This window comes from Salvia hispanica, chromosome 2, assembly GCF_023119035.1.
Source record: "Salvia hispanica cultivar TCC Black 2014 chromosome 2, UniMelb_Shisp_WGS_1.0, whole genome shotgun sequence".
NCBI classification, from domain to species: domain Eukaryota; kingdom Viridiplantae; phylum Streptophyta; class Magnoliopsida; order Lamiales; family Lamiaceae; genus Salvia; species Salvia hispanica.
In genome coordinates, this window is record NC_062966.1 from 9,925,585 (window position 1) to 9,931,584 (window position 6,000).

The following is a 6,000-nucleotide window of genomic DNA, read 5'->3' on the forward strand; positions in this document are numbered from 1 at the left end:
ATTACAAGCAGCCACTACAGAAGTAATATTGCACTCCCCATCCAAATCCGAAATTATAAGTACTCCGGGTTTCCATTGCTTGATATTTATTTCCCGCGGTTAAGATATAAATATCCATTAATTAGTTATTGTCTGCTATGGACTTAATTAATTAATGTCTTATTTATTCCAAGAGTGGACTCAGCAAGAAATTCTTATTTATTATTCATAGAGTAATCAAACTCCAACTAGCTAGGTTCCGAATAATAAAACCTTATTTCAAGCTCCTCTTGAGGATGTTATCAAACGAGACTCACCTCGCGCACAATTCAACATAATAGCAATCCTAGCACCACTAGATATTAATCACCACTACCCAATATACTAGGCTTATTGGGTTGCGAAAAATGCGCACCATTTGGTAAGTCATAGTAGTGCATAATCAATACTGTATGCTCAATGCTAACCGTACATTGATTAAGAAACAATAATTTACAAGACCTCGTCTTTCAGGTAGATAGCATAAAGATTGTCTCATTGTTAGATCCATTCAAAGTGCTATACCACACCAACGCCAAATTATTTCAGTAAGGCTTAGAAATAATCGGACTGACATTGCAACCTTTCACGATAGGTTGTGAAATTCTTCTTTTTCTTTGTTCAAAACTGACCGTGTTACCTTAAAGTGAACGACGCCTACAACCGGTCTACTAAAACAAAGACTTAGACATGGTTAAGTTACTTATACATTTAAACATGTAATAAACATTCATTAAATGTAAAACATAACAACATTATGATAAAAATAATCTGTTTATTCCTTTGGAAAATAAAATAAGAGTTTTGACAGTATTCAATCACTCGAAAGGTGATTTCTAGTATACAAACTCTAACAGGACTACCTTTGGGTTTAGCAATCAATGGGGCTAGGTTGTAGTACCCACTCACAAACGAAACCATCACCAAGCGCAGAGAGTTTGAATCATTCCCCTTGGGTTTAGCAACCCATGGGGCAAGGTTATAGCACCACCACATGAATTAAATTTTATTTTTTAATGCGTTTAAGATTTGGCATAGTAAATAATGTACCAATAGTATCTAATAACGTGCACGGATCAGTGAATAATGTACAGATTGAAGAGAATAATGTTGAAAGGAACTTGAATTCATGTCCTTTGGGTTTAGCAATCCATGGGGCTAGGTTGTAGTACCCACTCACAAACGGAACCATCACAATGGGCAGAGAGTTAAAATCATTCCCCATAAGTTTAGCAACTCATGGGGCTAGGTTATAGCACCACCACATGAATTAAATTTCATATTGTAATGCATTTAAGATTTGATACAGTAAATAATGTACCAATGGTATCTAATAATGTGCACGGATCAGTTAATAATGTACAGTAATGTTTAAAGGAACTTGAATTCATGTCTTTTGAGTTTAGCAATTCATGTGGCTAGGTTGTAGTACCCACTCACAAACGAAACCATCACCAAGTGCAGGAAGTGTGATTCATTCCCCTAGGGTTTAGCAATCCATGGGGCTAGGGTATAGCACCACCACATTAAAAATTTCATTTTAATCGTGTGGATTGGGTCGCTATCGGGTCAACCCAATATCGACCCAACCTTATCGGGTCCCAACCCAACCTAATCTGAAATCATCGTGTTCTTATTGGGTCAAACCCAACAAATTCGTATCGGATTCGTGTGGATTTCGTGTCATCTAAAAAGCAACAAATTCGTGTCGGATTCGTGCGGCTTTCGTGTCATCCTAAAAAATATATGTCTTCTTCTAATGATAATAAGTTACTCTACAATATAGCTTGACGTTATACGATATATAATTAAAATTTGATATTACAAGATAAAATAAGATATTATAAAATTAAAATAGTTAATTTAAATAATTTTTAAATTCAAATAATAAAATCAAAGTATATTAAAATTAAATTTAAATAAAAAATTAAATAATTAAAATAATTGTTTTTTAATAAAATTTAAGTATGCGGTAATATTTTTTTATTATGAAAAATAATTAATAATACTGTTAATAATAAAAATAAAGCATAATATTTTTTAATTAATAAAAGTAATTAAAATCAAAGTTTAATATATTATTTTAATTAATAAAATAATAAAAATAAATTTTTTTTTCTTAACGGATAACCCAACCCAACCCAACCCAAAATTTTCGGGTTCTTATTGGGTCGACCCTATAAGGACCAAAATCCTAAACGTGCGTGTTCGTGTCGGGTTAACTTCGTGCGGATTCGTGTCGGATTATCGTGTTGGATCAAAAATTGCTAGCCCCTCTTGCTTATGCTTCTCCTTGTCATTCTCTATATCTTTCAGCATTGGAGAGTTTCTTGAATCATGGTGTCCCATCTGATCACAAACTAAATCAGAAAAGCATACATTAAAATACTATTCTCGTACATTACTTAGTAAGAGAAATATACATGAAATAACTATAGTCGTACATTACAATTATAATGAATATAATGGGAATGACTCTGACTCTCTGCCTTTATTGAACGATGTACTAATGGGTTGGTACTACATCATAGCCCCATGGACTGCTAAACTCTTGGGGAATGGATATAACTTTTGCCCCTTAGGAAATGGATAGAACATCATAGTGAAGTAATGTACAAATCATCGTCATAATGTAGCATTTCTATCAAAATAATGTAAAGAAAAAAATGTCTCATGACAGCAACATCTAATCTACCACAGCATTACCAACTAATGTACATCTTTGGCTAAAAAATGTAATAGAACACGATGTACATATCTAGCTACATGATGTAACAGAACAAGATACTCCCTCTGTCCCACTAGAAATGAAACGTTTTCCTTTTTGGGTTGTCACATTAAAAATGAAACGTTTCTCAAAATAGAAATAACTTTATCTCTACTTTTCCCTCTCTCTTACTTTACTCTCTTCTTTAACTCACAAAACAACACTACATAAAATCATGTGCCGAAAAGCAAATGTTTCATATTTATTGGGACGGAGGGTATACATAATAGGGGTGAGCAAAAAATCTGAAAACCGAATATCCGAACCGATCCAAACCGAAAATTTAAAATTCGGTTTGGTTTGTTTGGTTTTTCGGTTCGGTTCGGTTCAGACGAGAAAAAAAACTGAATAACCGAATTATATTTAATATATATATATAGGGGTGCATTAAGGTCCTTACACCCCTTTAGTGTTATACACAAAACAAATCTCAACCATATGATAGTTAGATTGGATGGATATGATTTAAATAACCCGGGCTACATTATTCGGCCAGTTTCGTACATTATCGGGGTAAAATTGGTATCAGACTAATTTACAGAATCTGTTTTAAACTGCATATCCAAGATTTCCGCCATTCTAATTAAAACTGGCGATATGCATTCATTCTCTCTCCCTATCACCTCACTTTTTCGTCTCCCTCACATTCTCTCTCTCTCTCTGAAACCCTACTATCCCCAAATTGAATCGATTTTGAAGATGACGCCGAACAAGATACTGAAAATCGACGCCCTATTGATTATCATTCACAAACTCGTGGTTGATTTGCAGCGAGTGACTTCGATTTTCTACAATTGACGACGGGATTTTGTGTATTTCATACAAAACTGACGATTTCAGGTATTTCTCTGACCAAAAATGACGCTCGATTAAATCATGTACTTCGACTATACTCTAAAATATCTGGGTTGTAAAAGGGGCGAAATTCTTGTAAATTTCAACCCTAAAATATCTAGGTTTTATAAGTATATGTATGTTCTTCAGTGATTGTCTGTGTTTTGTGTTATAATTGCTTTGAATGTTGTTGATTTATGTACATTGGATATTTGTTTGGTTTTTTTCAATAAAAGATTAATGTTTTGATGATATATCTACGTTATAAACTACTCAATTGTGATTTATATTGAATTAGGTGTTCTTGTTGTCTCTTGATGATAAATCTACATTGGTACTCATCTTATTATTCATTTTGTTGACAACAACAAATCTGTTTACACAGAGGCTGGGTTTATATATTACAAAAGGTGTACATGATTTAAGAACATTCTTTCCGGTGAAATAGTTTAGATTTATTAATTCATTACCCGGATTCTAATTTTATTTATCTTCTCTTGCTACATCACGAAGGTTGTTCTCTACATCATATTTTATTACATTATTCAGTCATATTTGTACATTATTTCAAACCAAATCTGTACATTGATTAATGTTGCCATTGCACATTTTTGTTGTTCAGTCTTGTCATAAAAAACTGCTACATTAAGGGGTTCCGTTAGTATTTCCGTACGAAACATAGGTGTTCATAATATTGATGAGAAGTGTTATATCATATAATCCTTTCATGTTACATTAAATACACAAGTCCTTTCTTGTTACATCGTTTACATTGATTAGTACATTACTGAATTCTAATTTTATGTATCTTTTTTTTACTACATCATGCATGTAGATCTCTACATCATATTTTATTGCATTATACGTACATATATGTACATTATATTTAACCAAGTCTATACATTAATTGCTATTATATTTGTACATTTTTCTGTTCAGTGTTTTCATGAAATCTCTGTGACGAGGATGACGAGGAGGAAATGCCAGCTTCATCTAGGCAAGAAAATGGCTCAAGATATTAACGTCGAGATGTGGTTGAACAAACTCGAAACAAGAAGGAAAACAATCTGTATTTCAGGAGGTGTCCATCTGAGTTTGTGAAGTTCACAACACCAGGGGTGGAGTTAATCAGACCTATGCAACTCGGCATTAGAGAGATATGCCAACGAAGTTCAACTTCGAAAAGTGGTTCGAAGAATATGGTTTGGAGTAAGGTGTTTTTATGATACAATTAACAGTATGTATGATTGTGGATTACATTAGTTTTTTTGCGCTTAATTTCTATTTTTGTTTTTATAAGGAATTAATTTGGTGAAAGGTTGTGTTTTTTGGTTGTCAAACTATTTTCGATGTACGTTAATCTTTAAATCATGTACACTGCCATTGTAAGTAATGTACAATAACTAGTATATGATGTAGAAATTCTGCCACAAATTTTAATATGCGACTGATAGAAATCATGTACTAAATGTTTGACATAATGAATAATGTACTAAAAGCTTGACATAATGAACAATGCACACAATGCTTAACATAATAAATAATGTACTAAAATCTTGACATAATGAACAATGTGCAAAAGGATTGGCATAATGAATAATGTACACAAAAATGAAGTTAAATCCATTCCCCAAAGAGTTTAACAATCCATGGGGCTAGGACATATTACCAACTCATACATTAATTCAAAAACCCTTGGGGAATGAAATCCGTACACAGTTACATCATTTAGAATGACGCATATACATTAAAGGCCAATTTTCGTACATTATCTACTATATGAAATCCAAAACACACTTAAAAAACGAAATTCAATGCATATGGTGGTACTATATCCTAGCTCCATGAATTGTTAAACCCTAGCGGAATTATTCAAACTCCCTACCCTTGGTGATGGTTTCATTTTGTGAGTGAGTACAACCTAGCCCCGCGGATTACTAAACCCAAATGGTATGGATTCAACTCCCACCAAATATTAAATCCTACACAGGTACATCATTTAGTATGACGCATGTACATTAAATGCCAATTTTCGTACACTATTTACTGTACAAAATCCAAAACACACATATAAACGAAATTCAATGCATGTGGTGGTACTATACCCTAGCCCCATGGATTGCTAAACTCCTAGGGGAACGATTTAAACTCCCTACCCTCGGTGATGTTTTGCCTTGTGAGTGGGTACTATACCCTAGCTCCATGGACTACTAAACCCTTGGGGATTAGTTTAACTTTTGGCCCTTAGGGAACAAATAAAAATCTACATTACTAACTAACTTACATATACATTAAATTACTAAATTCGTACATTAATTACTGCAAACTTTTGAGTTGTCCATGACTCATGTTATCTACATTACACAAACACAAGTTGTACA